General features: G+C 37.0%; 1 protein-coding gene across 1 annotated transcript in view; it reads right to left on the bottom strand.

Annotated features, from left to right (window-relative positions):
- Positions 1–27,887, bottom strand: part of DDX10 (DEAD-box helicase 10) — a 281,324-nt gene that overhangs the window by 124,305 nt on the left and 129,132 nt on the right. The gene's annotated exons all lie outside the window — the stretch shown is intronic.

Below are 27,887 nucleotides of genomic sequence, written 5' to 3'. Positions count from 1 at the left end.
TACCTGGAAAGCAAAATTACTGCAATACATTGTTTGCAATTCCACATTCTTACTCCCATTACACTAATTTACTATATGAACACGGGAAAAAGCCTTTGATAACTAAGCTGTGCCCAAAGGTGAGATGGAATCAGAATAATTTAGCAGGATACCCTGATCAGAACCCACCTAACATCCTCAAACCACCACAGCAAGGTAGTGAACATACGAAGCCACTGCTTACTTATGCTAAGTGAATGTTGAGGGAGCCATGTGAAATGGGGAGCTGTGGAGGTCATACCACAGCCTGCACAGATGAGAGAGGGACAGTAAGAAACTCACCACTAAGAGGGATTTGCACCATGTTTCTTACATTAGATCCAGGAATACTACCGGCGGTGGTTGGTAAACTAATCTAAGGCAGGCTTCATCAGGTGAGCAGGTAGACAGAATGAGAAGTTCCTGGTGCAACAGTGAAGACAACAAATTTGAATTCAAGCTCTACTACCACTTATGAGCTATGTAGGAGCAAGTTACTAAACTTCTGTGCTTTAGCTATAAATTGACCCTCAACAGTACCTCTATCTCATAGGGTTGGCTGGGAGAATTTAATAATAAATGTAAAATATACAAAATCTAAGTATTAAATAAACCTCAAATACCACTAGTGATCTCTTCAAGCTACCTAAAGAGATCATGCCAACTGCATACAGGTTTACTTTGCAAAATCCCAGACTTGGAGCTTCCTAACTGATTGTTTTTTTTTACCACTGTGTTATAGGTAACCACCCAATGAAAACTAAGAAAGGAGGGACTGATCTAGGAAACGAGTTATATCACAAGCTTTGAGAAGATATACATTATTTATAACTGCTATATTATGGTAATCAATAAACAAAGAATTCACTTTAAAAAGTTTATATTACTGATAATGAATACAAAAATGCTTAAAAATAAAGTACCATGACATCAAAAATAACAAATTTACTACAACAGAGGTTTGCATCAAGTTATTAATACATTACGTTTTTAGATAACAATAATGCTTATTATGAAAATTAGCTAATGTATCTGCAATATGATAATTTAAGTACAAGAAAGTTGCAACATGATAATTTAAGTACAATGGTTCTGTTATGTGGGTGTTACTAACACTGCTTTTTATAGTTCTGGTTCCTAAAACATACCATCTAATTACACTTATTTCTCAGACCACGTATCAAGTCAAAGTTAAAAACATACTAAGATTTGGGAGCACCTGGGTGGCTCAGTGGGTTAAATGTCCGTCCAACTTGAGCTCAGGTCATGATCTCACAGTTCGTGGGTTCGAGCCTCCGCATTGGGCTCTGGGCTAACAGCTCAGAGCCTGGAGCCGGCTTTGGATTCTGTGCCCCCCTCTCTCTCTGCTCCTTCCCTGCATGTGTGCATGCGCGCTCGCTCTCTCTCTCTCTCCCTTTCTCAAATAAACATTAAAAAAAAAAAGAACATACTAAGATTTTAAATCTATAAAATGCTTATGAAAAGATTCATCTTCTCTAAAGTAGTTTTTATTACATCAGAGAGATATCAATAATGTTACAATCCCATTATACCTGCACCTCACAAGATTTCTATGAAAATAAATTCAATTTGTTTCAGATTTCTTCTTCCCATGGGATATTCCATCTACTCCTCCCAACCCCCACTGGCCCCAACTGCATGCATGCTGCCACCAGGTTGCACAGGGCCCTAAACTGCTCTGTCCAACCCTCACAACCTTCTCCCCACCACTGTGCTCTGAGATACACTACTATTATTCTCCTTAGGAAATAATACAGTCCTTATTTTCTCACTTCTGAGGGTAATTAATGAAGTTGTGTGGCATTAAAACTTCTGCATTAAAAGAAACCAGGGTGTTAGGAAGCTGATTGCCAACTGAGGTTAAGTTTCCACCTGTAGGTCACCTTGTGAACACAGGGCATTAATAAGACCTCCACTTCCTTCTTCCCAGCCAGTACTCCTACCCCCACCTTTCTCCACAGAAAATTATCAAAGAACACCACTAACACAATCGCCAGGGTTGGTGACAGGGTTATTCCTACTTGATCTTCTTGCTTTTTAGGGTTACATCAATTCTTGAGGATCATGGGTTGGCTAATGTTCTGTCATCAGAGAGAATGCTGATCAAAGAGCACAAACTCAGAGGATCATTACAACGCAAAAATAACAATTATACAGGAGTAAGTTCTCGCCACTTAAAAAAAAATGCTGAAGAGCAATGAGAGCCAACATTCTGGGGGTAATACTCTAGATCTTGATAGGAGTTTGGGTTACACAGGTGTATGTAATTGTCAAACCTCAAATGTTACACTTAAGATTGGTGTATTTTACTGCACATAAATTTCTACCTCAAAAAACAGTCCTGTAATGAACTTAAATGAACACCAGGCAGGCTGAAGTATATACGGTACAAAGGGTAATACCGTTGGCAACTTACTCTGAAGTGCATTAAATTTAAAAGTGTGATAAATAGTTGGAGAATTACATGATAAAGGCCATATGGTAAGAGTTTCATTATAGAATGAGTAGTGAATATTTTGGTGTACAAAGTGCACTTTCTTCAGCTTTTCTTTATGTTTGAAATTTTTTTAGAACAAAATACAAAAAAGGCCTGGTCCCAGGAATGAGAGAAGAAGTCATAAAGTAAAAATACCAAAAACTGCTAAAATAGAAAAAAGATCAGTTAAAAAACCAACCTTCGGGGAGCCTAGGTGGCTCAGTCAGTTAGGCATCTGACTTTGGCTCAGGTCATGATCTCATGGTTCATGAGTTCGAGCCTCGCATCTGGCTCTGTGCTGAGAGCTTGGAGCCTGGAACCTGCTTTGCATTCTGGGTCTCCCTCTCTCTCTGCCTCTCCCCAATTCATGCTCTGTGTGTGTCTCTCTCTCAAAAATAAATAAATATTTAAAAAGAAAAAGAAAAAAGAAAACCAGCCCTGCATGGTGGAACCTTGGGATGATTCAAGTCTATATCAAGAGCTTTAGGGAGACCCATGAAACCACTGAAATTATGTAACAACACTTGGGGATCTTTGCATCAAAATAATCAAATTTGTTCATTTTAGGGAAGCCACTGTAAAGAACAGAAATTGCAAAATGGGTGAAAAGACACATGTTTATTTTATTTCATTGACAGGTTGGGGATTCACTCCAATACTTGAGAATTATTCTTCAGTCATTCAAATACACCCTAGAGTATCGTCCACACACAAGACACCACAGTGCACACTGGAGACTGAGCAATGAAAGAGACAGGGGGGCTCCCAATCCTCCCTGGCCTAACTCTATGGGGAAAAAAATATTTTCTACTGTTTAATGTCTTTAGCTATTTAATCACAAATGTATTAAGTGTTCAGAAAAAATAAAAAGGATGAATGAATCTATGCAACAGGGTACCTGCCCTAGCTAGTCTAGGATAAGGAGAGGAGTCCAGGAAAATTTTCGTGTGAGACAAATGTCTAAAATGAGTGGCAAACACCCAAGCAATGTGTGGCATTAACAAATATCTTCTGGGTGTCCACTGATGGTGTATTTCACATGTGGCTTAGCTTAACTAAGGACCATGTCCTCCTTTAAAACATTACCTTTATGGGGCACCTGGGTGGCTCAGTTGGTTAAGCATCCGACTTCAGCTCAGGTCCTGATCTCACAGTTTCTGAGTTCAAGCCCCGCGTCAGCCTCTGTGCTGACAGCTCAGAGCCTGGAGCCTGCTTCAGATTCTGTGTCTGCCTCTCTCTCTGACCCTCCCCTGCTCATGCTCTGTCTCCCTCTGTCTCAAAAATAAATAAAAACATTAAAAAAAATTTTTTTTAAACATTACCTTTAGCAGCTAATACATACTCATCTTTTTTTTTGTAAAGGATACGCATGTCTTAAGAATTCATGTCTTAATAATGTTAAAAAGTCTCCATTCATGTCTTCTGCAGCCACAGTGTTTACCTCCCAAGAAGCAAATGGCATTAATACCTTTCTCTATATCCTTTCCAGAGACATTCTACCCACAATCAAGTATACATGAAGAACCCAAAGTACTAAATGAACTATCCACATGGGCATTCACTTACCCAGGATAAATCTCGAAAAGTTAAAGCACTCAAAGAGTATGTACACTTAAAGTTCAACTCAATATTTCCAAATAACCCTCCTGAGAAGTCAAACAAAATTTAACAGTCCCACCAAAAATTTGAGAGTAACTGATTCTCCACATCAATTTTCAGAAAGTAGATATTAGGCTTTATGTTTTGCCAATTAGGTGAAAAAATAGTATCTCATGAAAATTTTAATTTGCATTTATCTTGTTTTAAGCATAGTAGAACATCTTTCCAAAGACATTTTTTTTCCTGTGCACTGTGTATCATCTTCAACAGTATTATCAACTATCAACAGTTAATGAATTCCTAGCATTTTACTTATTAATTCGTGAGATCTTTTCATTTGTTAAAAATGTGTCAATATTTTCTCCCACTGCATCATTTACATTTAGACTTCTACCATAAGGGTAATATTTTGCTGTTTGGACTTTGTTTCGTTTTTTTGCTAAACATGTATTTTTAATTTTTATGTAATCAATGTTTAAAATAAGAAAATTTTCTGGATTTTTTTTGTACCATATGTTTTCCACTATATGACTTTTCAAAAAACAGTTTAACTTCTTAAAATTCAGATTTTATTTTCTGTAAAAGTTTCAACACTGAATCTTGGATAAGGGGGGAAGTGCTGCTTGTTAACACTTTAAGTTTCTATTAAGTCAGTAAAAATATCAATTATACTTATTATTAGGCAAAAGTTGTATTTTTACTACAAGACTTTGTATTATTGGTAAAAGAATGAAATTTGTAAATTTTAAACCAGAGTTTAACAAAAGATTTCCTGATAAGAGGTAAAACATCAAAACACAATTTTCATTTCCATTTGCACTTCCTTCATGATATGTATGCTAGACATCAGAAAAAAAATTCAAAAAGGAAAATATCATAAAATACAAAATTGATAAAGCATCAAGTAATTTTCAAGGTCTTGTGACAGCTGCAGGAGGCTGCCACAAATAACTTGGAAGATAAAAGGTTCCGAGAAGGACCGTATTAGTTTTAACACTAGCTACAACAAGATTCAAATATAATCAGTGAAAACAAAAACTAATATAAGCATTACTACTATACATCCTAGAGGTAAATTAAAAGTAACAGTGCAGGGTGCCTGAGTCGGTTAAGTGTCCGACTTCAGCTCAGGTCACGTTCTCATGGTTCCTGAGTTCGAGCCCTGCGTCGGGTTCTGGGCTGATGACTCAGAGCCTGGAGCCTGCTTCAGATTCTGTGTCTCCCTCTCTCTCTGCCCCTTTCCCACTCACACTCTGTCTCTCTCTGTCTCAAAAATAAATAAACATTAAAAAATTAAAAAACAAAGTATCATTGCAAAAAAAAAGAAAAACAAAAACCATACAGAGATGAAAGTCAGAATTAAAAGAAGATACTCTAAAGCAATCAGATGTTTATGTTTCCTTAAAGTAGCTCCCATATGCATCATGGAATAATTAATGATTTGTAATAACAATTTTACCTAAAAGTGAAGGAAACCTACAAAATAAAGAACTCTCAACCCTGGTCAAGACCTTACAGATTACTTATTATAACCTGAGACCTTACATTAAAAGTATGGGCATTTCATAGCATTTATAAGTACTGTTGCCTCAGAGTCCAAAAGTAATCATACCTTAGAACTGAAGATTTAAAAAGCAAAACAAAACCAATATAAAAAAACACACACACACACCTGCTATCTAAGCATAATTCCTTCATCATCCTAAATTTACTGAGCTACAAGAATTCACACAGTCTAATTTTACACTATAAATTAAGGATGTACTATGTGGCATTTGATTTGAAACCCATCTACAAAATATTTTCTTAAGAAATAAACTTCCCTTGGGAATGCAAGCTGGTGCAGCCACTCTGGAAAACACAGTATGGAGGCTCCTCAAAAAATTAAAAATAGAACTACCCTACAACCCAGCAATTGCACTACTAGGTATTTATCCAAGGGATACAGGTGTGCTGTTTCAAAGGAACATATGCACCCCAATGTATACAGTAGCACTATCCACAATAGCCAAAGTAGGAAAGAGCCCAAATGTCCACCAATGGGTGAATGGATAAAGAAGATGTGGTGTGTGTGTGTGTGTGTGTGTGTGTACATACACACACACATACATACATACATACATACATACATACATACATACAATGGAGTATTACTTGGCAATCAAAAAGAATGAAATCTTGCCATTCACAACTACGTGGATGGAACTGGAGTGTATTATGCTAAGCGAAATTAGCCAGTCAGAGAAAGACAAATATCATATGACTTCATTCATATGAGGACTTTAAGAGACAAAACAGATGAACGTAAGAAAAAGGAAACAAAAAAAGTATAAAAACAGAGAGGGGGGACAAAACATAAAGGGACTCTTAAATATGGAGAACAAACAGAGGGTTACTGGAGGGGTTGTAGGAGCGGGGATAGGCTAAATGGGTAAGGGGCATTAAGGAATCTACTGAAATCACTTTTGCACTGTATGCTAATTTGGATGTAAATTTAAAAAAATAAAATTAAAAAAAATTTAAGTTACAAAAAAGTTATTTTTACCTACATAAAAATAAATAAATAAACTTCCTTGATGATTAGTGATGTTGCACATGCTTTCATGCACCTATTGGTCATTTATGTGTATGTCTTCTTTGGAAAAAAGTCTATTCTAGTCCTTTGTCCATTTTTTAATTAGATTACTTTGTTTGTTTTTGCTTTTGGGTTGTGTCAGTTCCTTATATATATATATATATCTCAGAAACCCCTTATCTGAAACATGATTTATAAATATTTCTCCCATTCCCTAGGCTGCCTTTTTGTTCCCTTTGCTATACAGAAGTTTTTCAGTTTGATACAGACACCTTGTTTATTTCAGCTCTTGTTGCCTGTGCCTATGGCATCTTGTCCAAAAGATCACTGTCAAGACTAATGCCAACGAGATTTTTTTCCCCTATGTTCTCTTCTGGGAGTTTTAATCTTCAGGGAAATGAAATCAAAACCACAATGAGATAGCATTTCACACTTATTAGGATAGCTATCATCAAAAAGACAAGAGGTAACAGGTGTTGGCATGGGTGTAGAGGAAAGAGACCTGTCGTACACAGTGGGAATGTAAACTGGTTAAGCCATAGTGGAAAACAGAATGGAAGTTCCTCAAAAAAATTAAAAATTTAAACTATCATATGATGCAACAATACCACTCACTCCTGGGTATATATCCGAAGGAAAGAAAATCAATTCTAGGAAAGGTATGTGCACCCCCATGTCTGTTGCATCATGACTCACAACAGCCAAGACATAAAAACAATCCTAAGTGTCTGTCAAAGGATAAATGGATTAATAGAAAACGTGGTAGACATATACAATGGAGTATTATTCAACCACGAAAAAGAAGGAAATCCTGCCATGGGTGACAACATGGATGAACCTGGAAGGCATTATGTTAAATGAAATAAGTCAGAGACAGATACTATATGGTATCACTTATATGTAGAGTATTTATAGAGAAGAAAAAGGGGAAATGGGGGCTGATGTCACAGAAACACAGAACAGTTGTTGCCAGGGGATGGGAAGAGGGAGAAATTGAGATGCATAACTTTCAGTTATAAGATGAGTAAATTGAAGATCTAACGTACAGCATGGTGACTATAGTTAAAATACTGTATTGTATACGTGAAATTTGAGGAGAACAGATCTTAAGCATCCTCATCACACACACACAAAGTTAACTGTCAGGTGATGGGTGTGTTAATTATCTTGATCTTGGTAATCATTTCACACGGCACATGAAAACACAATCGCGTTGTATACACATACAATTTTATTGATCGACTATTCCTCAATAACGTTAGGGGAAAAAATAAAACCACCACCACCAGTAAGTAGAATAGGTATGTTTGTGAAATCTTCGCACAACCTATAGTCTTAAAATTAAGAGCCACCTAAAAGGTGTAGAAGAGGTCTGGAGATTGGTTGCATGACTGCGGGAATGTGCTGCACTCTATACTTAAAGTGGTACATTTTCTATGTATTTTACTACAATTAAAAATAAAGAGCCATCTAGACTATAACTAGACTTCAGTTTAAAATGCTGTTACGGAAGCAGTTTCTCTTTTCAGGGTCCTCCACAAATGTAAATTTAAGTCAAAGCAGCAGTCCCAGAATTCCACAGCAGCTGGAGGGCGGGGCCCAAGGCAGGCAATGCAAGGAACGGGAAGGACACAAGAGACCCTTAAGTGCCGGTCAACTAAAATGCTATGAAACAGAGTGCTTATAAATTATAAATTATGAAAATAATCTTATAAAATGGTCTAGCCAATCCACAGGATTTTTCTTCAAAATGTCCACATTTACCAATGTCATTGTTTAAAGTTTAATGGAAGGCAAGCTACAATAAACCTTGGTAATATGCATAAATTGAGTCATACTGCTAAAATCGGGGACAGAGGAGTTGGAGAGAATGACGAGAGCCAGGGCCGCCTCTACCCAAGTCCCAGTTACATTAGTCTGCGGCTGACTGTATTGCAGCGGCCTGTTATCAAACCTGGTCTGCGCCCTTGCCCCCATTATGGTAAAGCCAGAGTCACCAGTTGGGTTCCTGATTTGTTTTTCCTAATGGACTGTAATCTTCACTAGGGTAAGATCGTTTGTATTACCATTTGTATCCACAGAGCATCACAGAGAGGCTGGCACACAGGAAGCATTCAGTAAGTACTTCTTGAACCAAGAATTAGTGAAACAATTCCCAGTGGAATAAAGCACTACTTCATTTACTGCTCATAATAACTATGAGTCAAATCTGGGCCCTGAGAATTTTTTTAATTAGAAAACCAAAGGTTTGACAAATTTGGCAATCTGTTCAAGGCTGCACAATTTAAATCAAAGGGTACTTGACTTTGTTGTTTATATTCTACAATGCTTAGGTGATTTTTGTTCAAACTGTCTTAAGTTACAGCATCATAATTTTCCTCAATATGTGCCTTTTAAGTTTCTATCAACTTTGAAAGAATGTTTGAAAACTGCTATTCTTAGAAACTTTACACCATTTTTCAACTTTCCAGTTCATGGTCCATTAAGGAAGATTTTTTTCATATTCTACTTTCTGATGCAGTATCTGTATTGGTTTTTAAAATAACTGTTTTCACATCCAAGTATCAATTTTAAATACCAAATATGCCACTTCAAATTACAAGGCCCCAATCCTACTTCCCTTCTGATGAGAATCACAGCTGTTACAGAATTTGTATATGACATTGGTGTCATTACTTGACTACTGACACTTCATAAATTGTACCTAGAAGACAGCCTAAATACCATTCTAGAAATCTTTCCCAATTTTCAATATATTATAGATAATACATGTTTATTTCAAACATAAAATCATATAAATGAGAGCCCACACATCCTGTCAAAGTTCTTCATATTTCCGAGTATCAGATTAGCCCTTGTGATTACATCAAGGAGCAAACCATAAGTAAAAGTCTCTATTCTGTGTCGTCAATAACTCCAGGCACTACTTATTTTCTTTGAATAAGAAAATTTGAATAAGACTTATTTTCTTCGAATAAGACTTCTTTGAAGTCTGTAAACTGCAATTCTGAAGTATAAGTTGATGAAAATAGTTATTGAATACTATAATACATTAAGCAACATGACTAAATATTTATTATGAAATACTCATGATTCTTTTAAAACATCATCTTAACAGGTCAACATAAACAGGTAAACAGACAAATATTGTTCTGTTTTTCCCAACAGATCAAAAACCATGCAGATATGCAGTGATCTCAGCTTTGTCTGGACTTCCCTCCTGCTTATGGACGATAATAAGGCACAATCATTCTACACAATATTTTTTCATTAAGAGGTTCTTCCTTCCGGATTTCTACTTCCTGAATCCACACCCTTAATCTGGGATACTTTCAAGAAGAATCTCTTAACCTAATAAACTCTTCTAACTAGTATGTACCTGCCACCTTAACTACTAAATGCTTTCAGAAAAGTTAAGTTTCAAATATATTCCTGATACACTTTCTATTTTCCTCTGTTCCTTCTCCTATTCTTCAAATACAAGTCCCCCCACAAAATCCTCAAACATCAGTGGTTTTTTCCCTTCAATATATTTGTCTTCCTCAACAACTTGTCAAAATCAACCAATTTTTCCTTGATTTTAAAAAGCCTTTTCATAGCATTTCAGTCTAATAATTCTTTAAATCTTTCACTGCCTCCAATTAGTCTAGATAAGATTTAAGTTTCGTTTTTCCACCCACGCCATATTTTATTTTGCTTATTTCCTGAGTTCAAGCCTCATCCCCGAGTTTCATGGCCACCCAGATCCATCACTGTCTTTGCTCTATTTACTACCTTAAATGTTTCCTTCTTACCTTTCTGAACACATTTATACTATTGGAACACATAAAGAATAATTTCTTATTTCTCATCTGGTACCCTAAGAAATTTTCTTTAGTTCACTGAAACTGTCCAAGCTGTTTACTATTCTGTTTTGCTAGCCAGGAAATTTGTATTATTTGTTCCACATCATACCCTTCTCCCCCATCCTACCCCCCAAAAATACAAATAAATTTTAAAGAAAGAAAAAAAAAGCGACCATAAATGTGAAATCTCAGATGCTTCCTTTCTTTAACAAAATTATGGAACCAGTCATATTTTGCCTTAGGAATCCAATTTTTAACCTGCCACTTTTAATAAATATTTCTATATTAGGAAGCAGGCAGCTGGAAGCAATTTAGAGAAATGGGGCCTGATACATACTTTTTTCCTCTCTTTTTAGACTTCAAAAAATGACAGTATAGATTTCATTTCTAACTTGTGCCCAAATTGGCTACATCTATTTCTGTTGTCTCCTACAACTTGTGAAATTCTTCTAGAACTTAGAAATACTACAGGCATACAAAAAACCCAGTAACATTAAAAGGAAAAGCTATCTTGTGTCACATGGCCGTTCAGGTAACAGGGTTAAGGGACACAATAACGGTGGTAATGAACTAAGTAAAAAGACCTGGGGCAGCATTTATGCCACTTTCATAAGGCAACATGACAACTATACTTTGCCATTTACGCCTCTACCACCTTCCTTCCAAGTGACAGCAGAGACTCAGCAAGAATGCACCAGGAGCTAATTTACCAGAATTTGTGTGAATAAAATGAAATAGCATCAAAATAGCCTTCAACAATATCTAGTTCCAGGTTTAACTGAGAACTTTACAGTTGGCTCCAGCACCTACAATATTAACAAATTACTTGGCAGCCTGGCTTGTGTAATTTAAAGCAGAGTTTCTGAAAATTCATTCATCATGAAAGTCTAACAAACATAGGCCACAGAATAGTGCTTATTCAGTGAAGCACCAATTTAAAAAATTACACACAAACACACTCATGCATCTATACTCTAAATTACACAAACAGAATCTCTGGATGATTTAAACCCTTCACAAAGAACTGCAATAACAGAACTAAGACATATACTAAACTCAAATTGGGCTTTGTGCCTGATTAAGTTAGCCATTTTTGACACACTATTGTAAGACAGTATGAGATGCTAATTCTGACCTCTCAGCCCCCCCAAGACAAAGCAACCACTGCTACTGGTTACACATGGTTCCAGTGTCTGCCATTTTTCTCAACTGACTTACATTAGTAAATCACCAGATACCCATGGGATATACCTTAACTAAAAGAAATAACAAGTATCACTATCATGTCCAGCCCAAGCCATGTGCACAACTACATGCACAGTAAAATTTCCAAGATCTGCCTTCTATTGTCTACAAATGTTAGCTAAGCAAAAAATACCAAATGAAAAGTCACAGGCCAGCCTTCCGTACCATGTTTCATCAGAACGTACTTGGACGATGTCTAATTATTTAAAATGAGATACTCTTAAAAAACACACCATTTGTAAAATGGTGGTCTGCAAGGCCACTTAATGTTGATAAAAGATATTGCCATTATTAAGTACAGAGCGTGGAAGGATGAAAGGGCCATCCAAGATTACTCAGAGAAACAAATACCACGAGCACACGCACAGGATGAGAGGATTTCAAGATCACGCAGCCAGTGCCAGCGAAGTTAAGGCTGGAACTCAAGCTTTCGGGCAAAGCCAACCTGTGCTGACACCACATACAAAAGTATCTTAGAAACATCTCAGAGACTACAATCTCCTCCAACAATCACAATTTTCCTGAAGAATACTCAGAGACTCCATAAAATTGAAATTAAGAACTGATGGAGGGCAAATGTTTTCTTTAAAATGAAAAGAATCCTTCAAGGAAGGCATCTTAAAAGTGTCCTTTTCCACTTTCATAGAAGGACCATAGATACCACTATAAAACCTGACCTCTAATATTCTTATCTCTCAAAAGAATAGCATGTAGAAAAAAGTTCTTCTCAACGCTCTATGCTGTCCTTTGATTTCCTGGCAAATTGCATGCTGAGCATGCAGTGATTAATACAATTTCCATCTGCCCTCCTTGGCACTTAAACATTAAAAACAAATTTTGACAGCCATTAGAAGCAGTTGACAGGTGATTGCTCGTTAATTTTTCTCCCATCTTAGAATGTGTCCCTGCCGTTTTGTTAGGAAATTTGTAACACTAAATGTAATATTTGGAGGGGCACCTGGGTGGCTCAGTCAGTTAAGCGTCCGACTCTTTGTTTCGGCTCAGGTCATGATCTAACAGTTCACAAGATCAAGGCCTCATGGAGAGCCTTCTTAGGATTCTCTCTCCCTCTCTCTGCCCGTCCCCACTCGTGCACTCTCTCTCTCTCTCTTTTTCTCTCTCAAAGTAAATAAATTAATAATTACTTTTTAAAAATGTAATGTTTGTAATTACAACTTACTAAGGATTAAAATGAAGTCTTCGCTAGTCTCCAAACTCTGTATCTTACCTAGCTACTCAACATTTTTTTTCATCACTCTCCCTCCTACTGTCTCATCCACAGACTAGAAAATGCAGGAGCTATCAATAATCTTGAAATTCTCACCCAGAAGGCAAATTTAAGTTAAGATTTGATACTGGCTATCTTTTGAGAAGCTTTTCTTACTTTCTACCCTCAGCCTCCTGGTGATGTCTCCTATGGTATTTCTTATACTCTTGGTACGAGATTTCTTCCACTTCTATTTTACCCCTCTTAGACACAACTCCCTGAGGATATGGACTTTGTCTTTACCTTTTAATTTCTAGAGTTAAGTGCCCATATTGCATCTGAACAAATCAGTAATTATTTGTGAAGCTGAGCTAAGCAAATCAAGACAGTTTTCATTGAGAGGAACACTGACTCAAAGACTCTGAAACGCATCCTTCAGTTAGCTATTGTGACATCAACTTGTTTAAACAGCACAGAAATTTAAAATAAAAGAACCCTTAATATTGCACATTCAAATTTGACACTTATTTGTTGAGAAAACAGATCCACTGACTCCGGGCAATAATAAAGTGTGATGCAAGCAAAGTAGAACTATCTGAAAATGATGTCAGGAGTCATTCTGGGTGCCTAGTCCAGGAGCTGAAGTCACTCCAGCATCCCCATCTCCCAGCATGACAGGCTGTGACCATGTTCAGCTACTGACAGCCTCCTGGCTTCTTCCCTTCACAAGGCAGATGCAACTTCCCTGGACCCCAGGTCTCCTCGGGCCGGACCAACGCATTTCTCAGATGACCACATGAACCCACAACTATACTGGCTGGTTCTCAAGCAGTTCAGGTGACTGCTCACTGATAAGGCTGGCCTACCACTTCTATAATAAGGGACAATAAGAGATGACAGCAAACTTTCACTGGAATTAAAAAAAACTTATGCTATTCTAATAGGGAGCAAACTGCTATCCTGGGACCCCTCTATGTGGAATAATGACATGGAAAACTCAGCCTTACTTCTTGCTGATTCTGGCTTTTCCCCATAGAATATCCTTTTCCCAACAAAGCCCATTCTTTAACCCATGCCATTATATTGTGAAATTTGTCCTAAGCTCCAATACATGACAAGTGGCAATCCAGATAGGTTTACGGGGCATAGGAAAAGGTCACTAAACTTTTTTTGAGAAGTTTATGGAACAGTAAGTACTTAATTAGTGATGCCAAGGACTGGACACCATGCTAGATGTTTATATATCACTTACTACTCACAACTACCCTTCTGAGATATTGCTTGTATCTCACAGGTGATGAAACTGACAGTAAAATAAGTTAACCAATTATCCAGCTTGAAGGGACACAGGCCAGCTCTGAACTTCTTCTGTCACTCTAGGAAAAGACAATTAGTAGTTACACACGAAGCTAAAATAAAGTTGGAGGAAAAATCAGAAAGGTACTAAGAGGTCTGTGATAAGATTCAGGGAAGACTACGGGACCAAAGAGACAGCATTTAAGAACAAAGCAGGAGGAAAGGGGAGCTGTGCAGAGTAAGACAGCGTAATGAAAGGAGACCACCTGAAAACAAAATCACAAGAAAGGAAGGAACAAGGGAGAGGGAAAGTGCTTTGAAAACAGATTCCTCTCACAATTAGTGATGTGTTGTAAAAAAAAAAACTTTGCACCATACTTCCAAACCATTTTTCCCCTACTAAACATCTTACAAATTATCAACTCTAAATGGGAAAAATCAAATGATTAAACCAAAACAGAAAACTTTGAGAATTTTTTAACCAGTCACTGACAGGACAGATAATAACTGTCATCTATCTCCCTAGTATTTTCTCCATTACACCTAAAGAATGTCTGAGATCTGAGACTAGGAGTGGTTAAGTCCAAAAGAAGAGATGATACTGGAACATGAAATTAATCTTTGGGGCTCAGTGTGATCATTTCCAAGTCAGTATACTTTCACTGGCTAATACTATTTACAAATACTTCTTCTTTTACTTCATTTACAAATGTTTCTTCTCCAAATACTTCAATTATTTAAACCATGTAATTATTTGAAGGATTTGATCAAGTCGTTAATAAATGAAAGCATTAAATAACATGATGATCCTAATAAAAGATTTACATCAAACTGATTTTGAATACATTCAGCTTCAATTGTATCAAGTAAACAGGCTGAACTGATGAGAATTTTCTCCATTAAAATGCAATTAATTTTCCACTAGTGCATCAAGATTTCCAGGGTTATATTATGAAACTCACCATAATTGGCCTCATTAGTTCTGAATCCAAAATTCTGGTTGTCAAACCTTCCTTTAAAAGGTCACAAACTATCAGAGAATAATCTGATCAAAACAGTACTGTTACTGTTTTTTGAGTACCTACAGGAAGCCTCACTTGACTAAAAGCATGGGATCTGGCTAATTTTCAACTTGCTTGGGAATGAGCTGCCCATTTTAGGAATAATGAGTCAACTCTCCCTCACTGCTCTGTTACAAAAGAGTCATATGGTGATGATCATATTAAAATGGCTCTACCTTCCTCAGAGAAGCATGCATGTAAATTAGGGGATGGAGAAACAGAGAGAGGGAACAGATTCACTGTGCCCATCTCACCAGTTTCCAGAGAGCTCCTTTCCCTGAACTTCATGCTGGCATTGCCTCGTCTGTTTCCTTTAAGGATGGGTATTCAAGCATTTCCATATAAAATGCATTTTATGTCTTATCGTACAGTTGTTGAAATGCAAGGAAAATCTGTGCTTCTCTGGAGTAGAAGAATGTCTGCTCCTTATGGGAAAAGTATTCTTTTCATTTTGGCAGTTAAGACCTCAGAGCCAAATTCCTGATCCATATTTAAGAACCATGTAAAACCCTGCATGACCCTGCATATTAAATCTCCCACCAGTCATTTCTATCCTATCTATATTTTGCATGCCTGATGTTTTCTATTTTATTACAGTTAGAAGTACTTCTAACTACTACTTAAGCTACTTCTAATTCCTTGTGGGATTAGGAGGAATAAAATAGAATAAAGGAGGCTCAGTCATTTATTCAACAAACAGTGGGTATCTGCAATACTCCAAGTCCTATCCTAGGCACTTGGGAAGGTGCATTCCAGTAGAAAAACCCAAACACACACACACACACACGCACGCACACACAGAGTATGTCAAGGAGCTTTAAACACTATGAACAAAGGCAGAGTAAGGGTGGAGACAGTGACTAGTGGAATGGAGAAATTTTAAATAGTTAGATAGGGCCTCTCTGAAGAGGGGTCACTGGAGCAGAGATCTAAAATGATGTGGGGGCACCTGGGTGGCTCAGTCGGTTAAGCGTCCAACTTCGGCTCAGGTCATGATCTCAGTTTATCAGATCAAGCCCTGCATTGGGCTCTGTGTTGACAGCTCAGAGCCTGGAGCCTGCTTTAGATTCTGTGTCTCCTCCTCTCTCTGCCGCTCCCACACTCGTGCTCTGGCTCTCTGTCTCTCAATGATAAATAAAGGTTAAAAAAACAATTTTTTTTTTAAACGATGTGAAAGCAGTCACTGATCTAGGTAAGAATTCCAAGGAAAAGAAAGAGTAAGCACCAAAAGCCTGCAAGTGGAAATAAGATCGTTGTTTTCAAAAAGAAAAAAAAAAAAAAAAAAAAAAAAGAATGACTAGACAAGAGTGAGCAAGGTGGAGAGTGGTAGGAGAGGAAGTCAGAGATACAGGAAGATTCGGGATTATGTAAGATCTTGTAGAACACACTACAGCTTGACTTTACCCTGAATATGAGAAGGAATACAAGTTTCAAACAAGAAAGATGGCATAATTTGGGCTTTTCTTCTGCTGTGAGGATACTACAGCAATTAGAGAGGTAAAATATTGGTCTACATGCAAGATGATAGTTTGAATCAGAGTAGTAAGTGAAGAAAATAGTAGGATCTGGTATATTTTTAAAAAAAGAGTAATGAGGGGCACCTGGGTGGCTCAGTCTGTTAAGTATCCGACTTTGGCTCAGGTTATGATCTCAAGGTTTGTGGGTTCGAGCCCCGTATCAGGCTCTGTGCTGACAGCTCAAAGCCTGGAGCCTGCTTTGGATTCTGTGTCTTGATCTCTTTCTGCCCCTCCCCCATCTCAAAAATAAATAAACATTAAAAAAAAAGAAGAAAGGGTGACAAGATTCGCACCAAGAGTAGAAAGGGAAGGTAAAAAAGGATTCAGGGATAACTCCCAGGCTCTTGAACCAGGTGACTGGCATTATACATCCAAGCTAGTTAAAAGGAGTTTAAGGGAAGCAGAAGGGGTTCAGGACATATATGTGGATTCACCAACAAATCCAATGTCTAAGTTTGCCAGGGAACATATGTTGATGGAAACTAGTTTAAGACACAGCTTCGGGGCACTCCCTCATTTAGGATGGAAAAAGAAGAAACCAGTAAAGAAAACCAGACAGAACAATCAGTTAAGAGCAAAACGAGGCACGTGTGGTGTGTCAGAAGCCAAGTGAAGAAGGCATTCCAAAAAGAACACTTTCCAGAGAGAAAACATTGCTGAGATTTTGATTAACATGGGATCCTGAGAGTTGATTCTTCAATTTGCCAAAATAGGAGCTGCTCCTTCCCTGAGGAAAAGAGATTTCAATAGAGTGGAAGGGATACGAATCTGAGCAGAAAAGGTACAAGAGGAAATAGAGGGTGAAGTAGTGAAAACAGTAAGTATAGGCTACTCTTCCAAGGAATTCTCTTCGTTATCCCCAACTACCAAATGGTGAAGGTCCAGAACCACATTTAGTGTTATTACAACTGGAGTGTAGGTAAGTGAAGAGTGACTTCTGTATGCGCTAGATTGAAATACCTAATACCAATTTTTACATTTCCCAGAAAATAATCAAGGATTATAAATATTCTCATCACATCATTGCATTTATTAGAGAAAAATCAGAAGGCATCCAAAAGCACTGGAGTAAGGGGCACATGAATAAAATGTGTTAGATACCAATTCACACAAAAGAACAAATCTAGCTATTAAATTACAGCCTTATACAAAAGTGAACTTACTGACCAGGAAAATTTTCCCAACATTATTTCCGTTTTTACAAAGGCTATAAATCAGTCCATAATGATTATCTGCTCTGTAACTTTAATGTTTTCGGGGTGGAAAGATTGTGTGTATGTGCACACAGACATACAGAAAAAGACAGAGGTACACAAACCAAAGGGTAAGAATAGTTTTATCAACATGTATAAGATGATTACAGCAGATATGTAGCTTTCTTTATTATGTATTTCCTTACTTCCCAATTTTCAGCTGAAGAGCAAATAATTAGCAAAAATTACTGGTTGTAATAAAATAAGGTTTTATTTGCCATGAAAAATGTTAAAGAACAAAATTCTTACTTCTCCTTCTAGAGGAGCTCTAATGTCACATAAGGTCTTACCTGAGTCCCCTTTGCTTCCTCATTCCTCCAGGCTGGTTCAGGTTGCTCTCTTCTATGGCCCTAGAGACTACTATAACTCTCACTTTATCTGAATTTATAACTCACCAGATTATTTTTTTTTATTTATTTTTTTATTTTTAACGTTTTTTATTTATTTTTGAGACAGAGAGAGACAGAGCATGAACAGGGGAGGGGCAGAGAGAGAGGGAGACACAGAATCGGAAGCAGGCTCCAGGCTCTGAGCCGTCAGCCCAGAGCCCGACGCGGGGCTCGAACTCACGGACTGCGAGATCGTGACCTGAGGTGAAGTCGGCCGCTTAACCGACTGAGCCACCCAGGCGCCCCACTCACCAGATTACTAAATCAAGGGCACCAAACACAGTAAATTGTGGACATTTAGTAAATTTTAGTTAGTTCCACTTATTCCTGTAACAAACTTCCTACTATCTTGCAATTTTTTTCCTAATGATTAATTTACAATTTACTACCCAAATCATTTTTCTTTGAAACTGATTTTTTAAAATTTTTGTTTATTTTTGAGAGAGAGAGAGACAGGGGAAGAGAAAGGAAGGGACAGAGAATCCAAAGCAGGCTCTATGCTGTCAGCAGTCAATGTGGGGCTCGAACTCACAAACCATGAGATCATGACCTGAGTCAAAGGCAGATGCTTAACTGCCTGAGCCACAAACGTGCCCCAGAAATTGATGTTTTCTTTTAAACCGATTTAAAAACTTATGAGGTATTTTTGTACCTTGGAAAATTTCAAGATTTTATGGATCAGAAAATCTCTAATCTATATTAGTATTTTTACAAACCATTTTACATTTTGATTGTGTTCACTGTAATATGGTAATTTATGATACATGCAGAAAACATACATCATGACCATGGTTATGACAATTTGTCATCCTAAATTGCTGGAGACGAGAGCTGAGAGTAAATTCCCTACACCTGGGGCTTATAATGTTGTAAGGATAAAACAGTCCTTTTTGATTTAGGATCCAAACAAAATCAACATTTCACAAATTTCATTAATTAAAAATGACAAAATTACATATTTACAAACAGGGACTGATATTCAAAGAAGGAAAGCTTCAACTTCTAGATTAGTTTTCGAACAACGTTTATGTAAGAAAATTAAAAATTAGACAAGACCATGTTGCATTTACAACACAAGGACAAAGCTACCATTTCTTATTCTATGTCTATCCCATGTAAGTAGCTAGAGAAATGTAACCTTTCTGATATATACATTATTCTATACTTCTTGATGAAACTTTCAGGGGGAGACAATTCTTGCCAAATGTCTAGAAGAGAAAGAGTAATAGACTAGATTTTATTAAACTTGTGTGAAATTATCTAAAGAACACATGTAAATTACAGTGTTGAGCAGCAGATCCCTAATTAACAAAGAACTTCAAAGGTAGAAATATATTAAAAAGTTATTTTAAAGACAGAGACTGGGGCGCCTAGATGGCTCAGTTGGTTAAGCATCCAACTCCTGATTTTAGCTCAGGTCATGATCTCATGGTCTGTAGGATCGAGCCCCACGTCTGGTTCTGTGCTGGCAGTACAGAGCCTATTTGGGATTCAATCTCAATCTCTCTCTCTCTCTTTCTCTCTCTCAAAATAAAATAAACTCCAGGGCACCTGGATGGCTCATTGAGCATCCAACTTCAGCTCAGGTCACGATCTCACGTTCATGGCTTCAAGCCCTGCACAGGGCTCTGTGCTGACAGCTCAGAGCCTGGAGCCTACTTCAGATTCTGTGTGTGATTCTCTCTTTCTGCCCCTCCCCTACTCATGCTCGCTCTCTCTCTCTCTCTCTCGCTCTCTCTCTCTCTCTCTTGAAAAATAAAACATTTAAAAAATGAATAAAATAAACTTAAAAAAGAAAAAGGAAACTATAAAGACAAATACTAAATTCCAAAATTCTAAATACACTGAAATTTAATTGTCCAACCATGCTGTTGCTTCATTTTAAACCCAATCTGTCTCTAACCAAATAAATAAAATTAAATTTTGTAAATTTTCAAGTGAAATGTAACAAGCTTACCCCTTTTGACCTCATCTTAATGGTGAGGGAGAAAATGATAAGTCAATTGTTTACTACCATTCAAATTCAAGTGAGTAAGTAAAAGAAATAGTTAACAAGGCCCAAAGAAATCTCATCATTTATAAAACAATTTGATTGATGGTCTCAATTTTACAACCATGAGAGCAATTAAGCACATTTTACAGGAGGACATACAGATCTTCTGAACATCTTAAACATTAAATGTCTATTCCCCAGGAAGCTGTCGGGATCATTAATAGCACTCACTCATTTTAAAAATCTAGTTCATCCAAAAATAATGGTAAGCTTCCATCTAGCTTACCTTGTCTACTATTTTATTTTAAACTACCTCAAAGAATCATTTTAAGGACAATTCATATAAATTCATCTAATGATTAATTACATAACTTCCTAAAGTCAAATCAGAAGATTTTGCCTCCTAAATCTACTAGGGTGGGCAAGGCATGAAAAGGAACAATGTAAGTGTTCCATTATTAATACCTAGTATGTTCTGTTTTGGTAAGTGTTATATTAAAAAAAAATCACCCACATAAAAAATAACTTCAAGATATAATAAAGAAACCATGGGGCTAAAAAGAAGGGATCTATTCAGGGATTTTTTTTTTTTTTTTAATTTTTGACTGTTAATACACATGGACGGGGGGGGGGGTTAGAGGGTAACTCTAGAAGACCTACACAAAGACCTAATTATATAAACTTACTGTGCCACCCAAACTAGACCCAGTGAGCCAGCATTTACATGAGTGTATTAAAGGGGTACTAATGTACTATAGTTAGGTCTAACAAATTAACAAAAAAATGAAAACTGACTCAAAAGACTTGCTTCATGAATGAGTCAACGTAACAGAGATTAAACACCCAAGTTCTGGAACTACTTATTACTATGTCCAAATCCTAGCTCTACCCTGACTAGCTCAAGATTTCTTAACCTCCCCATCTTCCATTTCTTCATCTAGAAAAAAGAATATGTTTTTAATAGGGCTCTTTTAAGGATTAAATTAGAAAATGTAAGTGAAGTGCTTAGCAAAGTGTCTACCACAGTAAAAGCTTCCTATCTAGCCATCACCACCACCACGGCAGTGAAGAAAGCACAATGTGCCAGAGCTGGGAAGAGCAGCAGAGAGCAGAAGAGAAAGAGAGTGCACCCAGAAGCTCTATCGTCACTTATGTCGTCTGCTAACCCCAAAACCCATCGAACAGTTCCGATCACAGATGTGCCCTTCCACTCTGGTCCCTCCCCCACTCTACCATCCTACTGAGGGTATCCTCCGGCACGGACTATCTGATCAGTGACTGGTTATTCTCTCCCACACACTGCTGCAGACCTGGCCTCGTTATCAGCGTTAGCTCCCCTGAGCCAAAAGTCACCTGCCACAAGTTTGGCCCCAAATGAAACAGTTACAAGCTTGGAAAATAAACCTCTACAAACATTTATGAGTAGTAGTTAAGAAAATAGAGGGGCGCCTGGGTGGCGCGGTCGGTTGAGCGTCCGACTTCAGCCAGGTCACGATCTCGCGGTCCGTGAGTTCGAGCCCCGCGTCGGGCTCTGGGCTGATGGCTCAGAGCCTGGAGCCTGGAGCCTGTTTCCGATTCTGTGTCTCCCTCTCTCTCTGCCCCTCCCCCGTTCATGCTCTGTCTCTCTCTGTCCCAAAAATAAATAAACGTTGAAAAAAAATTTTTTTAAAAATTAAAAAATTAAAAAATTTAAAAAAAAAGAAAATAGAGAAAATAGGGGTGCCTGATGGCACAGCTGGTTAAGATCCGACTCTTGATCTCGGCTCAGGTTACGATCTCATGGTTCATGAGTTTGAGCCCCGCATCAGGCTCTGCGCTGATGATGCGGAGCCTGCTTGGGCTTCTGTCTTTCCTTCTCTCTGCCCTCCTCTGCTTGTGTTCTCTCTCTCTCTCTCAAAGTAAATAAATAAGCTTAAAAAAAAATACAGAGAAAATAATTTGCATCTAATGTTAATTTAGAAACACTGACAAACATCTAATTACAGTTTTTTATAAGCCCTGGCTTGTAAATACATGTAGCCAAAAGATGAATATAAATAACAAAGGACCAGCTAACTGGTGTTCAACCTTTCTACCTATTATCTAGGCATAAGAAAAAATATATAGATTACTATTCATTCACTGCCAACATAGGAAAGGTGGTTTTAAATGTGTACGGTCTAGAAAATTCCAGTTCTAGCAATATGGCAGAACCTCTCACACCACAAATATGTAGAAATACTGATAAAATATAACCAAACAGCTTTATAATAATTAAATATATTGCTAATTTAGCAAGAAAGAAATCTCAGAGTCAGAAAAGAAAAAGTAAATTGGATAATCCTGAGGTGTGCTATTAACCTAGAGACATACCACCATGCTGTAGGATGGAGTAATATGTTTATACACGGGCAGAAGAGGAGCAGGAAATTGGAACAATTGTCTGTGAAACTCTCAAAGGGCTATACCCTCCGTGAAAGAAGGACCAGGAAAAAAAAAAAAAAAAACATGCCAAATGGCCCTAAAAGACTACAAGGAAGACTAGTTCAATTCAGGCTCTAAGCTCTGGATGAAGAATGAGGGTAGGGGTGTGAGAGGATTATAATATCCCACAATACAATTAAAAACCCAAATTTACAACAACAATTAGAAACCCAAAATCACCAAGTCAAGAAATAAACATAAAATGGTTTAAGTTAGGAAGCGCCTGGCTGGCTCAATGGGAAGAACATGAGACTCTTGATCTCAGGGATGGGAGTTCGAGCCCCATGTTGGGTGTAGAGATTACTTAAATAAAATAATAATATTTTTAAAAACGGTTTAAGTTAAAAATTGGTTTAAGTTCAGAATTTTAGAAAATTCTACAAGAAAGTGACGATAGGTCTATGAAATTTTTAACCATACTATAATGAAACATAAGAAAGCAGAAAGTCCAAAAATAGACTCTAAATATATAGAAATTTGTATACAGGATTAAAGATGCCACATTAAATCAGTGCATAAGACACACTTCAATCAAAAGTGCTGGAATAACTGGGTAGCTATGTAGAAAAACTTCAGTTTTTATGTTTTTCACACTTCACACCTTACAAAAGAATAAATTCCAAATTTATCAAAAATTTACATGCAGGAGATTAAGTCACAAAAGCAACGAAAGAGAGCCTGGGAGAACTCTTTTATAACTTTAGAGTAGTGAAGGCTTTTTTCACCTCTGACAAGAAACTTAGAAATAATAAAAGACCATATTGGCAAATGCAACTAAATAAAACATTTTTAAACATGATCCAAAGTCAGTAAAACAGAAAAGAATCTGGAAAACAAAAATAAACCAAGAATAAAAAAAGAAAACTACCTGAAATCCATCAGGTAAGAAGCACAGGTCAAATTTTCCCCAATAGGAAGGAGCTAATACAAAGAGTAAGGAAAAATATCAGTAGCCCAATAAGGCAAAGATATGGATAGTTCTCAGAAGAAGCAATACCACTGGCTGACTCCCAATGTGACAAATGTAAAGGAAAACTTCACAGAGACATCAATTCCCTCCTATGAAATTGGTAACCATAAAATATTTGAAAAGATGCTGTGTTGGGAGAAAAGCAGGTCATGAATTATGAACAGAAATGTGAAACAGCACAACTTATAGTATTTATCCAAATTCTAAATTTACAGACCCTCTGATTTGTAATTTCACTTCTAGGAATTTATTCTACAAAAATTTTTCCAAATGAAACTAAATACTCAAGTATTTTCAATATTAATAAAGAAGAACATGGCTGTTTGTTTCTAAAAACATGTCATTAATACACCAATTTAAGAACCGCTTGGGAAATCTATTCATAAAGAGAGCAAATATTTGTTCATGACATTTTTTATGACTGTCTGCCTTTTTATTACAATTTCAGAAATCTTCATTTTATATTTTTTCACACATGCTACAATCCATTTGGTCAACAGTAACTGAAGAATATATACAAGTAGATAAAGGGTGGTGATACCTAAAAACAATAAATATGCAGCACAGTGTTGACTATTACAACAAATATGTACTTATAAATCAGTGCAAGTAACAAGCTGAAATGTCTATTTCATCAAACATCTATGAAGTACTGGCATTCTCCTTTAAGGCCTATAAAAAGGAAGATTTAGTAACTTTACTTCTGAAAGACAAACATCTATTGTCAACAAAGGTAGCTAATTAATTGGCTACTTGTGGTATCAAACACAGCAAGATTTGATGCTCTATATGGCAAAAAGTAAGCCTATTTCAAAGGCCTAGTATCAGTGTATTAATGATTTGTTTAACAAACCTGAGAAATAACTGATTTTTTTAATGTCTTATTTATTGATTTGGTTGTCCATTTCACAAACTGTATCTAGCGTGTTAGACAAAACCTTTTGCAACAGGGGAATTAATGAGCAGGTTGGTTGCAGGCTATTAATGCAAAACGACAATTTTCCTAGAAGAAAAACAGGAACATAGTAACATGCTTACATATAACTAGGACCAGTATGAAAAATTTTAAGACAAGTGAAAATTAACAAAAAACATGAAGATCTTCAACATACATATAGTTCGAATATATACAAAGAGTTTAGCCAATATGCAGCCAACATGGTCAGTCCTATTACTCAGCTCTCTCTTCATCATATTTATAAGTTAATTTCCCTTAGATTTCCCTGTTTAGAACTATCCTTTGCTCTCTTTGTCCTAACTAACTGAATTCGGTAGGATCACTTGTCATTTCCATGGCATAAAGGCAATGGGAAACTGGTGGGAAATTAATGAGAAACTTTAACTGGGCACTTAGAAGAGCCATTCTCAGTTTTCTTAGGATTCTTTCCTACTCACTGAAAAACACACTCTTGTCTGCTTGCTTTTTAACAAGTACCTCTAAGGTAATATGAATGATATGTCCAACACATTTTTTTCTTTTGAGAGAAGATATTACACAAATAGATACATCACAAAATAGCATTAAATTTTCATTATAGGGTATATGCCAGATCATGATACAAGGTAGTAACATTTTAGTTTGTCTCCTTTTTTAAAATAAATCCTGAGGGATGGGGGTAATTTCAGAGACAGTTCAAAAAGGAGGTATCATGAGGGTTCCTTTTCTAGAACATCTTTCCTCACCTTTGCCTCTTCCTTTTAAAGTTCAAGTTCCACGTAAGCCATGAAGCCTTCTCCTACCCAACCAACAAATTGATCAATTCCTACTGTACAATTTAGATCTTAACTTTATAAGGTCCTGTGTCATTTCCTAATTTTTAAACACATTACCTATATCCACAATGTAACTGTGAGAGGTGTGACAGGCTGAGAGCGTATAGCAACAGCCACCATCCCAACACAGACATACACTGCACTGGGCAAACTGCTGAGTACAAAAATGATGGTCAATATACACTTATCCAGTATATCAAATGGCCCAATAACTGACTGAAGTCCACAAAATCTAGGGATCACTTGTAGGAGGTGAGCAAAAATATCTCGTAGAAGATATTTTCCTCATTTTTTTCTGTGAAGGTAAACAAAACAGACAAAAATGTCTCCCTTGGAGAGTTTACACTGCACTGGAGATAGACCAGAAATAATGACTGAAAGGTTTATGTGCTATGGGGAGAATATATATAGTAGGGTAAAGGAGGAACGACAAGTGTGCAGTAAGCGTTTTGCAGGTATGTGGAGAACCAGGGTCAGCGGTTTGTTAAAATTCCCAGAGTGTCTAGCCATGCATTTACTTCCTGTATTTTTCAAGTATGGGAAAAATTCAGAATAAAACAAGTACAGATTCCATGGAAAAATAATAGTTTACACTTAAGAACTTCAACTGGAGCCTGAAGTTAGTCCAGTGTCCCAATTTCAGAGACGGGGCCCACCCACATCAACCAATTCTAAACAAAAGTTAGCACACCTTTCAACACCATCTCTACACAATCTCTACTCTCCTTACTCCATCCCCTGATCTCCCCCTCTATCTCACACACCAGCCCTCCAAAACAAATTTATAAATCATCTATAAATACAATTGGGTACATTCCTACTCTTCCCCAGATAGGTTGACTCTACGGCTCTAATAAATCATGCTCAAAACATTATCAAATAATCCCAAATTTCTGAAAAACCTGTGAAAAGCAACCATCTCCACTCTTCGTCCTGAGTCCCCAGGTTCTAACTAGTAAAACTTGCAAGTTCTACTGCATTACAAATAGAACAGATTTTTATCAATTAAGAAAGGAAACAAATAACCAACCATAATTAATCATTCCCTCCCCTGTGCCCATATCACTTTGTTCATAACCTATTTTCATACTTACTACATTATCCTATGTCCTGCGGTTAAAAACGTCCATCTATCCAAATAGAGTTTGACCTTACTCATCTCTTATTCCAGACAAGTCCTTAATACATGGAGAACACTAAATAAACATTCACGATGACCTAAGGGAAAATGTATTCCAAGTTGCAAAAACTTTTCAAACAGTACCCATTCATAAAAGAAACTCTACCAATAGTGTTGATGTTAGTTTTTTAAAAAAATTCTATTACTACTTCTTAAAAGTTACATTATTTGTATATTAAACCAACCAATTTTTGAGATGCCTGCTATGCCAAAGAAGTAAAGACAGAAGGCTGTATAACTGCAGATATCAGTTAGAACAAATAAATGCAAAGGAATTCGTTAATTATTTTTTTGGGCGACTACTATGTACGCCAAACACCATACCAGACACTGCTACATAAGAAAGTGGCCAATACGTGGAGGACACATACACTAGAATATGAGCTCCATGAGGGCAGGGACTGGGCCACACCTGTATCTCCAGTCCTTACACACTGCCTGATACATGCAGACAGTTCACCATTTATTGACTGAATCAAGCAAACACAGAGATAGCTCCTTAAGACCCCATTCTTCCATTCCTACCCCCATCTTTATTATTGTTCACTACCCCTATCCTTTATTTCCTTGCTTCCCTTCCATTTCTTAGCCAAGGCCTATAACCAGTGAAATCTGGAAGTGTTTCACACCTGTAGAGATTTTATACCATATCTAATTCTCATGGGTGACTCTATCTTCACTTCCAGGGTCCATATGCTCAAAAATGCAATTTAAAAAGCCAGGGGTTGGATGCTCTTCCAATCCTGTTTATTATCTTCTTGTAATCAAACTACTTTTACAAGTCTACCCCAAGTGTCTCCACATCTTCATCATTTACTCACCGCTCAACCACTGCAATATGGCTCCTGCCTCTCACCACTCCAATGTATCAGTGACATTACTCACTAAATGTGTGTGAATGGATACTTAAGTAACCATGAAAGCCCATTTCAAATTTCCTTTAATAGTTCACCATTTTAACTGTCTACCACAATGTCACTCAAAGTTGCCCCAAACAATATTTTAA

Source organism: Herpailurus yagouaroundi, unplaced genomic scaffold (genome assembly GCF_014898765.1).
Source record: "Herpailurus yagouaroundi ecotype Mexico unplaced genomic scaffold, PumYag 161, whole genome shotgun sequence".
NCBI classification, from domain to species: domain Eukaryota; kingdom Metazoa; phylum Chordata; class Mammalia; order Carnivora; family Felidae; genus Herpailurus; species Herpailurus yagouaroundi.
This window is presented reverse-complemented; position numbering and strand designations above follow the sequence as displayed.